This window comes from Hibiscus syriacus, unplaced genomic scaffold (assembly GCF_006381635.1).
Source record: "Hibiscus syriacus cultivar Baekdansim isolate YM2019G1 unplaced genomic scaffold, ASM638163v2 tig00110461_pilon, whole genome shotgun sequence".
In the NCBI taxonomy this organism is placed as follows: Eukaryota; Viridiplantae; Streptophyta; class Magnoliopsida; order Malvales; family Malvaceae; genus Hibiscus; species Hibiscus syriacus.
Genome location: NW_024062746.1, coordinates 38414 through 49976, shown reverse-complemented (window position 1 = coordinate 49976; position 11563 = coordinate 38414). Strand labels below are relative to the sequence as shown.

The following is an 11563-nucleotide window of genomic DNA, read 5'->3' as shown; positions in this document are numbered from 1 at the left end:
ATTCTAATATTTTAAAAACAATAATATTAAACTTTTATAATAAATAATATTATTTATTGTATTTAATATTGATAATAAATAATTTCTAAAAAAACTCATCAACTAGTGGAAAATGATTTACAAAACATCTTCTAAACACCGTAAAACATTTTCCAGAAAATATAATTCATTTTTCGAAAAATATTTTCAATGAAACAAACTAACCCTAATTATTATCTAATTTTACTAGTTTTGAATTATATTTTAACATATTTATAATAATGTTTTCTCTTTACTCTTTCTCTGGTAAAGCGTATCATGGGTACTGGTGTTGTTGGACTTTCGGTGTAATTTTTTTTATTGTTCTTCTTCTAGGCTTGTGATTCTATATGATTTTGTGATTGGTTGCTTTCTCGATATCTAAATTCTTCGTTCGTTTGTATATGACGTTCAGTTGGTTACCCAATATCTGTGTCGAATGGGATTACACAATCGATTATTGTTATATTTTACTTATAATAGTCATGAATATATTTATTCAATATATATTAGACAAGATGTTATTGATGATGCTTTCGACAAATGAATATTTCATAGTCCTACATTTTAAAAGAAAAAAGACATACTCAACATATTTGTAATTTAAAAGGAAAAATCATTCATTAAGCATACACGATTTCTTTACATTTTTAAAACACTTTTTTTCTATTTTTTACAAATATGATTTTTCTCTTGGAAATTATCATTGACTTTTGAAATACTTGCTCATGATATTCGTGATACTTTCGTAATTGTCAACAAAATGAGTGATTGTTGTCCTTTGAATAATAGGGTTTTTTATAGAAAAATCCTTTGAATAATAGTAGTCAACTATAAGAGGTACGTAGCCAAGAAGCATAATATTATATATAGAGAGAGATTTAGATTCAATTACAACATAAAATTAAAAAGTTTTACATTTTTCTAAGATCGTTAGACGAGAAAAAATTAAATATTGAAATTAACAATATAAAATGTGAAGATATTAAAAAAATAAATAAAGAGAAAATCTCAGTCTTTGATTCTCATCATCCAATGATTTAAAATGATGTAAAACTAAAAGTTTTACTTTAGGTATAAGTTGATCATAATCTATATATTATTTTAACTGAAATATTCATCTAATTTGTGACCAAGGAGCAATCATAATATAGGTATAACATCTATAACTATGGCGAACTCAATTGTTGGTAAATAAACAATCATAAACCCGCATTGGGTTTGCTCATAATTCTTGGTGTTAGCTATATGTTGTTGTTTTTGTTCGATAAGGGTGGATACAATATCTTCTATTTTCAAATTAAAAAGTTTTAGGGTAAATTTGAAATGACTTATTTGATGTTTTAATATTAGTTTAAGGGTTAAACTAAATATTAATCTCTTTATTAGCGTTGCCACATCATCAATTTAACGGAGGTAATGATGGAGTGATCATTTTGTTACAAAACGAAAACTTCAGTGATCAGTTTGTTACTTTTGAAACTTCAATGAGAAAAACAAAAATTTACTCAAACAATAATGACCAATGATGTAATTTGCCCTAATTTAAAAAGTTCCAATTTGTGGCAAAATAAGGGAATCTTTCTTTTTGCCACATCAGCAACATATAGTGGACTGTTTTATATATTAAGAGCATGAATTTTTTAAATTACGTGAGATAATTATAAGGTAATATTTATTTATTTATTAATTTTAGTATGTTAATATATTTATATATTTTTTATCTTATTAATATAGTTGTTTGAACTCGAAAATTGTTTTATAATTTTACTCTAAAAGTTGAAAGATTGCAGTCGAATATTTAAATTTACATTTTCGTGAACAATATAGTATTTTTAATTTATGTATAAGGTCCGTATTATTATCTTAATATACATGCAAATTAGCAACCAACACCAAGCCTGCGTTTACTCATTTAGGGTTTTCTCAAGCCCAATTACAAACCCATATTTTTCTCTCTTTACATTATTGGATAATGTTGTTTTCTAGGTTTAGTCTTACTTAATGATCACATCACTCGAGTCGGGTCAGATTTATATTCAACTCAAAATTATTTTGAAAATTGAAGTCATTCACCTTAGTCTTTTTAATATTTTAAGTTAAGATCCACATCTGATCTGACCTAAATATGTGTATATAATTTTTTAAGTAAAATAAAAATCTAATTAAAAAATAAAATAGGAAAATATGTTATTACAATTATCCTTAAATATATACATAATGATTATAATATCATGTTGGGTCGGGTATGGTTAATTTTTTATCCTAAACCCTAATCCAATCCAACCACACCCTAAAAGATGTGATCTGGTCCAAATTCAAATTTTCGAAATAAAAATTGATCCAATCAAATTGAATTAGATCAAAACCACTGAATCTGAGTAAAATAGCTATCTTTAGTCTTATCTATATGATTTAATTCATTTCAAATGAACATCATACTAAACTATTCTTATTATAACCAAAAAAAATGCTTATCTTCTTAATTGATATGTCACAAAATTTCTATTAAATTTAGTAGACATTTGATATTAATCTAGAATTTAATTACTAAACGACTTTTACCCTCTAACAAAACAAAAATCTACACATTTAACTCAATTTATATATGATCCTTATTTAAAAAGGATCATAATTGGGATCTTATCTTCCAAATGAAAAATGCTTAAGTCTTTGTTTTGAAAGATGTAGGGCACATGCACCCACATGTGTAAAACTCACATGCTCCCCTTGGACCCAACTTTGCTTCACTCTCATGCGACCAAAATTACATGCCCCAAAAATAAGCAATGGAGGAAAATGGTAGGGTTATCTCTAGGGCCGTTCATTCGGTTAAAACCGAACCAAACCGAATTAACCATAACTGAATTAACCAAACTTTTTTTTCTTTAACCGTTAACCGAACTAAATTTTTTTTCGAAAATATTAATCGAATCGAATAAATTTCGGTTAATTTTCGAATTAACCGATTTTTTTATTAAATTGTCTAATTTATATAAAAATTAAATGTTTTTTTAATTCAAAAAAAAGTTTATAATTAATTTAAATAATATATAATTATAAAATAAAATTTTAAGATACATTTTTTAATTAATTAATATTGATTTAGGTTTAAAAGTTATTGGATCTTAAATTATTAATTGGGTTTTAAATAGTTTGGGCTTAGCCCATATGTTATATATAATATATTTAATATTTTTCAATTAAAAAAACAGTTTACAATTAATTTAAATAATATATAATTATAAAATAAAAATTTTATATAAATTTTTAATTAATTAATATTGATTTAGGTTTAAAAGTTATTGGATCTTAAATTATTAATTGGGTTTTAAATGGTTTGGGCTGAGCACATATGTTTATATAATATATTTAAAATTTAAAATTTAATTTCGGTTAATTCGGTTAATTAATCGAATTCAAACCGAATTAACCGTTAACCGAATTCTAAAAATTTTCTTAACCGTTAACCGACCGAACTAATTCGGTAATCAAACCAAATTAACTGAACTAATTCGGTTCGGTCGGTTAACCGAATTAGTTCGGTTATTTGAACACCCCTAGTTATCTCTGCCTCCAAGGTAATGTGAGAACAATCAATTGAGGACACATAAAGAATGGAATGGAATTGAATATGTGCCTCACCTCATGCTAAGAGAGTGATAGACTTTATTGGGTCATCCACTCCTAGGACTCTCTTTTTTTTTCTAAAAAAAAGAGAGAAAATTCATTAAAGAAATTATGATTTTCCTATGGTTTTTGTCATTAAAGTTTTAAAAATATATAAAATAGTCATTAAACTTATTGAAATATTATAAAATAATTTTAAATTTTATCAAATAAGTATAAAATAGTCAACGAAACTTATCAGTTTGTTACAAAATGGTCATCGTTTTATAACATATATTGGTCATTTATAATTATTTGATAAATTTAATAATTATTTTATAACTTTAAAAACTCAGTGTCTACAAATTTATTCTAATATTATTTAATGATCATTTATGTATTTTATAAAACAACTTATTTTTAAAGTTTAAACCCTAGTGTCAAAGCTGATTTATGTTATACCATCAAATCCAAATCCAATGTGAAAACAAAGAAAAAAATAAATGAAAAAGCAAGTAATTTGTAAAGCAAAGAGTAGGCAATGTTAAAAAAGGATTGTGTTTTAAGAACTTTTCCAGTTGTTGGAGGAGACAAATGCCGGATTTGCCTTAAAAAAAAAAGGCAGCTTTTGAAGATTGAGGGCTCATTTGACCGTTTGTTTCTAATAATCAAATGTGCTTTCTCTCTATTGGAGGAGTTGGTAAGATTGAAGGACATAATCCAAAGATTTCCTTCTTTTAATATATTTTCCTTAATATTTAAAATACGTTGCCCATCGTACGAACCAATTGACATATGTGATAAAGAAATTATTTTCATTCCTCGTGGACCCAAATTCGAGCACCGAGAATGTTAGAGGTGGTGTGAACATTCAATGTCAAGAGGTTGAGAGTTATCTTTAAACACATATTGTTTTGTGCTTATCACAGATTAATAAAAAAAACTTAACCCATCATATGCTGGCGAAATTTATCTATTGAAATTTTATGAATTAATATTCGATTCCTATCGTGTTTAAATATTATATTAAATGCGCATTCAGTCATCCGATTATTTTTATAGTTTTGTTTTAGCCATCGAACTATTTTTTCAAATGATACTTAGAATTACGTTTTAAATTCTATTTTGGTTACTCGTCGTTAAAATAAACAGAACAGTTAATGTGGGTTTTTTTCTTTTTATATTAATATGACATTATCTTATGATGACACATAAATATCAACGTTACTTTTTTTTACGATGGGTGATCAATTGATAAATTACATAAAATTTAAGCACTAACAATTATTATACCATGTGTTAATATATAACGACAAGGTGAATAATTTATACCGTTAAAAAAAATAAGATGTTTGTTACCATAACCGTAATTATCTTTGGGTGTATTTTTCCTATTTAAAAGCATCTTTTTCATTTGATAAAAAGTTAAAATCTCTACCATATTACTTAAATAAATAATAATTGATTATTTCATATATTTTAATTATGCTGTAAAAAATTTGGTAGGAATTTTATTTTCAACCGCAATGGAATTCAATGGTTTAGATTTTGAAAGTGGTTTAGTTGAAAAACAATAAGTTTATAAGACCTTATTATCTTTGAATTTAAACCAAGAGAATGTCATAATTTTTTTATTGTTTACTATAATTGAAGTTTTTTTTTAATTAATCACTGGTATCCTATCTATTGACCGATTAATTTAAATAGGGTACTGCAGAGGCGAAGACAATCCTCCCAATTCAGTTTGCTCTATTCGCAAACGTCAGGATTCGAACCCCTGACCTTGCTTAAGGAATCTAGTGCCTCATCTCACTAGACCAACTTCAAATTAAAAAAATTAATTTTAATAATAATTATTTGAATGTATGTATTTGTATTTATAAAAATAGATATGTTTCTTCATATATTTATGGATTTTAATCTCCCCATTCAGATTAGGTGCGTTAGGTTGACAATTACCCACTGCCTCCTATATATACGAAGAAGTCTCTTAAAAATCAACAACTTCTTTTTGTTTATAATGTAAGTGATAATCTCAGTTTAGTTAAACTAATTTCATCAAATATTGCACGAACCAACTTATTTCATTGATTAAAAGAATTATTGTTGTTTCTTAGGTCACGGGTTCGAGCACCAGCGACTGTAACAGGGTGATTAAGCATTCATTATCAAATGGTTGAGAGTATTTAGAACAGATGCTATTTTATAACCACCTTAGCTTAATCCAAAAAAAAATCATCAAATATTTTCAAAGGTTAAGTGAAACTAAATAAAATAAGACACCAGATACCCTAATAGTTGATAAATGTTATTGACCTAATGCCCGTTTGTCAGTAGTCACGTATGGCTATATATCATTTTTTAGTAAAATGTTGTTTGCCGATGTAATCAGAATTGTATAGCGAAGAAACTTGTCAGATTGTTTGGTTTACTCGGAGTTTTTACGAAAGCTATTGGTTTTGATGTTGGAGTTTAATCAGAATTGGTCCAACTCCATGAGGAGGAAATCAGTCATAATCTAAGCCTTAATTGGAATATTGAGATTATTAATTATCCTTCCTAGCACGAGTTTAGCTCATAACAAAATAGATTCTTCTCATCTTAATTTTAATTTAATTTTACTGTTAATTGTTATCAGACAATTATAAGAAAAGGTAAGATAATTTTAAATCAAAATTTAAAATTTAAAACCTATTCAATAAAATTATTTTAAGCAATAAGGTTTAAATAAACGTAATTTCTTAAATATAATTACACGTATCAAATATGCGTTTTTATTAAAACAAAACACAAATGATCAAATTTACTAGATTAAAATTCAATAATGTTGTATATAATTATAAATAAAAAAGTATTTAAACGATTAAGTCTTGATCTAATTAGGGTAAATTCGTATTTAGTATCTAAACTATCAATTGTGAACATGATACTAAAATGAGAAAAAAAACTAAAGTTTTTAACGGTAAAATACTAAAATGAAATAAAAAGTAAACATTAAGTATGTGTTTGAAGAAATTGAAATTTTAGATACTAAAACGGATTAAAATTGATAGTTTTGTACTAAAAGCATAATTTACCCATCTAATTAATATAACATTTCTCTTACAGAGCAGTCGCGCGTTTAATATACAAACGGCGGGTCACGTATAGGAAACATTTCTATGTAAACATACTGACCGATTTTATTTAGTTTTTCTTTTCAAAAACATCCATCCTTCTCAGTTCTCAAGTTTTAGATTCGTTCTCTCTTTAAGATCCCACTCAAAGAATTTTCCATCTCATCATTTTCCACACTTACTGTTTTCTCTTTTCCTTCTCCTTGCTCCAAAGAGATCATGTAACTGAAGCAATGTATTTTAAATGAGGTACCCTTCAAACTTAGTTTCATTTAATTTGTTCTGGCCTGGTTGTCATGTATTCATGGGTTGAAAGTTCTATTTTCTGGTTTTATTTTCTCCTTCCTTTCTTGCTTTTTACTCTGTTTGTTTGGTGAGAAAGCTTAGGAAGAGAACTTGGGAACTGAAAGTAAAAGAAACTCAAATAGGTTATACTTAAAAGCTCTTTGCTTTCCTTAAACCTTTTTGGAGTTCATAAACTCTTTTTTCTTAGTAACCATATAGATCAGTCTATGATATTCTTGTTTTTAAATCTATTATCAGCAGAAAATTTTAGTTTTTGATTCATATTAATTAATAGGTTTCTGTCCAATGCTAATCAGATCAAGTATATTTTTTAAATCACAAGCTTTGGGAAAATTATTGGTTTCCTTTTTTACTGAATTTTGTTTCTGGGGATATTTCCAATTTGTTTCTTCTATGGTCATGTGAATTGGAGCAGTTTTGGTATAACACCATTCAGAAAGTTATGTTTGTCCCGTTTATCAGTTTTGACATTTATTCCATTTCCTGTGAAAAATGTCATGAAACTTCTAAACTTTACCTTCTAGTTTTCGTTAAATTAACATTATTTGACTCTGAATTGCATTGCAGATTTTAAATTTTACTCTTCTTATTATCAATGTCTTGATAGTTTAGAATTGGCTTGATTTGACCCCAGAATTGTCTTTGCAGTTGTTTCAATGGACTGGAGGCTTGAATAGCAAATAGCGAAAGGAGTAGATATGAGGAGAGTCATCTGGTTTGATCATTGGGGATTTCTATAGGAGTGGTGATCGGTGTGCTTTTAGCTATTTTTGCACTCATTTGTATCAGGTATCATAGAAAGAGATCCCAGATAGGAAACAGCAGTTCCAGGAGAGCTGCAACTATCCCTATCAGGGCTAATGGGGCTGATTCGTGTACTATGTTATCCGATTCAACTATCGGTCCTGATTCACCTGTGAATCTGGAAGAAATGGAAAGTCGGTGTGGCTCAACGGGCTTAGAAAAAGCAATGTTGTCTCTATGTCTGGAATACCCGAGTATTCGTACAAGTATGTCTCTTTGAAAGTTATTGTACTTATGAATCATATAGTTAATTTTGAGAGAATTCATTTTTAACAGATACTTTGGTTAGTTTTTTGTGAATTATGAGTCAACAAGATGTTAGTAATTGGTTTGTTTTGTTATCGGTGTGATATGATAAACGAGTGAATTGCTATTGGAGATATTTTTTTGGTCCACTCGTAAATCAACTTACTTAGTTTACCATGTCTGGTATTTGTGTCCTACCATAGATAAGAATTTTCAAGGTATCCTGTTTTGGAATATGTGAAGTTGTTTGTTTTCAGTAAAAGTGAGCATTCTTTATGAGAAATTAACTGGATTTCTCGCAGTTCAATATTTTTAATATCAGGCAACTAATACCTCCAAAACCGAGCTAATGGCCTGGATGTAAGAATGCGCTTGAGCCCTTACACTTTTCATTCTTGATATAGAAAACTAGTAGTGTAGTTGGGTGGTTTGAGGCATGAATGTGTTATCCTTACTTTGTTCTTTGCTAATTAGTTCAAGGTGTTACTCGTACAGGGATTTGCAGAAAGCAACTTATAATTTTACAACACTAATAGGACAAGGAGCCTTTGGTCCAGTTTATAAAGCTAAGATGTCAACTGGTGAGATTGTCGCGGTGAAAGTGCTTGCTACTGATTCCAAGCAAGGGGAAAGAGTTCCAGACTGAGGTGGGGACGGTCTATAGTTCCAGACTGAACTTATTGTTTGCCTTTTAAATGGCTTTGCTGATTGTATTTCTCCATGTGTTTTTTGTTGTTCTTTCCTGCACTCTCTGCTTGTTTCAGGTTATGTTGTTGGGAAGACTGCATCACAGAAACCTTGTAAATTTGGTCGGATTTTGTGCGGAAAAGGGTCAGCATATTCTTGTCTATGTGTACATGAGTAAAGGCAGCTTGGCCTCTCATTTGTACTGTAAGTACTCTGTCAACTCTCTCGGTAGAAAGATTAGTATAATTTGAATGGCCTAAGCTGAAATATTGTACTATTATGTCAGTGCTAAAAAACTCGATTAATGAGCTGGCTGACCTTGCTGGCAGTACTTAAATATAAGACCATAGTTAAGGCAGTACTTAATAGAGGTTGGATTACATCACTTACGCTCCCGTGTAGCTCACAAGGCCCGACATGGACAACCTACAAGTGGTGGTCAATCTCACATGGGGTTAGGAAGGAACATAAAATACACTTTGCTTTACTAAGGAATCTAACAGAAAATCAACAAGTAATAGGTGGTGTGTCCAAACTCGAATATAGGACCATGGGAAATCAAGTACTTCAATATGTGGGATAACATCACATAAACTTTACATACTTGAATTGTGCTAATGAACTGGTATGGTGAAACTAAGTCTATGAGTATGCATTTAGCTTTGATTATAAAGCTTCGAGAAGTTAGGGTTTAGGCGGAACTTTATAGTTGCCTGTTCATTTAAAATTTGGTTCGTATACACTAGCTTCTATTGAAAACTGAATTTCATTTTGTGCAGGTGAAAACGATGAACCTCTGAGCTGGAATTTTAGGGTCCATATAGCTTTAGATGTAGCGAGGGGCTTGGAATATCTTCATGATGGGTAATACTTCTTCTTACTTGGACTATAAATGAACCTATCTGCGTTTGCAGGCATGTATTAACAGATTCTTGAGAATTCATTTTGTGTTTCGGAAAACATTCAAAACTCTTCTTGTTTCTTTTCCAGGCAGCTCCTTCTGTAATACACCGGGACATTAAGTCTTCCAATATTCTGTTGGATCAGTCCATGAGAGCCAGGGTATGTTCCTGCAGATTGTTGGTTATATCTCGCGTTAAGTTGGATAAACCTTTTAAAAGATTGGTACGGTTAAGTATATTATCGAATATAACCGCCTTAAGCAGGTAGCTGATTTTGGGCTTTCAAGAGAAGAGATGGTCGACAACACGCTGCTAACGTACGAGGAACGTTCGGATATCTTGATCCCGAGTATATATCTACGAGGACCTTTACTAAGAAAAGTGATGTTTACAGCTATGGTATTGCTGTTTGAACTCATTGCTGGCAGAAATCCATTACAGGGTCTCATGGAATATGTTGAGCTAGTAAGATCTCTCTTTCACACTCTCGTAAAAGTTTAAGCTTATATATCCATGTTGTTGTGAATCACTGTGATATAACAAACAGGCAGCTATGAGTACTGAAGGGAAAGACGGGTGGGAAGAAATCATGGATACGCGATTGACGGGAAATTCGACCTGCAAGAGCTCACGAAATAGCAGCTCTTGCATATAAATGCGTGAACAGCGTTCCCAAAAACGACCTTCCATGAGGGACATCGTGCAAGTGCTAACCCGAATCCTTAAAACAGACACGGGAAGAAACATCAGAAGTCCCAATCTGCAACTGCGGACGAGGTCTCGGTCGACTTAGAGCAAGGGGAAACTAAGAATCAAACAACCGAACACCAGAGAGACGAGTCCATGGACAGCAAAGGTGACACCTTTGAAATGTAACCCAGTGGCTCTTCCGTTTGTTTACACGTTTCTTGGATTTGGTCTTTTTGTTTTGTGTGGTATAATGTTCAGATGTGGAGGAGGGTATGCTTGTAGCCTTGTAGTGTTTGAATTATCTTTTGAGTGAGTCTTTAGGGGTAAAAGGACTGCTTATAATTTGTTGTAACATTGTTAGATTTTGCTCCTTCATTAGTTGATCTGTTTTTTGTATATTACTAGTACTTTAGAAACACAACTTCAGCGTTTAGACACTCTTATACCACCCTTTTTCTTTTGATTTAAAATTAATGATATTGATCAAACAGGTTCTTAATATCACATCAAATTCAGTCATTTGGGTAATTTAATCTTGAATTTGATAAATATGAGCCTTAATACTAAATAAGTGCGCAAACTATACCACTTTTCACGAATAGGTGTCTAAAGTAATTCTTAAATCATTCTGGTGCCTAACGTTATTGTTTTAGGTGCTCAGGCCCAACGGCGTTAATTTCTTCCTTTAAGTGATACATGTCACAATCTGATATTTTGAAATTTACTTTTTCTAGAAAATAAAATATTATTAATTTATAAAAAAAATTAATTTCTCTTAAATTATATATATAAAAAATAAAATCCTTAAAATCTCCGAATCATAATCTAACCCACCCACCGTCTTTTCGGCCACAAACACCACCGCTGATGTAGTCTTGTCATCCTCCTAGTCATACGCCGTCGTAGTTGCTGACGATTGGCCGTCGAATCGTATGAGATCACTATTTCATCATAGGGTTTGCGGGGTATAAACGTCGATTCATTGTCATCGACTGTTGATCGATCACGATTTCATAGGGGTTTTGCTGTGGGTAGGAGAGATCGATGGAGCTTTGTCGACAGCAAAGGACAACGGTTCGACTTGAGTTTAGGGGTTGAAATGAATATTTTCAAAGTTTTGAGATTATTTCAAATGTTCGTTTTTATATATATATATATATATATATATATATATTATATATATAA

The 11563-nt window shown here is 30.3% G+C and overlaps 1 long non-coding RNA gene and 1 pseudogene across 1 annotated transcript; both read left to right on the top strand.

The window, feature by feature from the left end:
* Nucleotides 1-6813: 6813 nt before the first annotated feature.
* On the top strand, nucleotides 6814-7732 carry LOC120126674. The gene is made up of 2 exons (XR_005516476.1): nucleotides 6814-6992; nucleotides 7698-7732. It is a non-coding gene; the product is annotated as an uncharacterized LOC120126674 (long non-coding RNA).
* Nucleotides 7733-7751: 19 nt separating this feature from the next.
* LOC120126673 lies at nucleotides 7752-10814 on the top strand (annotated as a pseudogene).
* The last annotated feature ends 749 nt before the right edge of the window (nucleotides 10815-11563 follow it).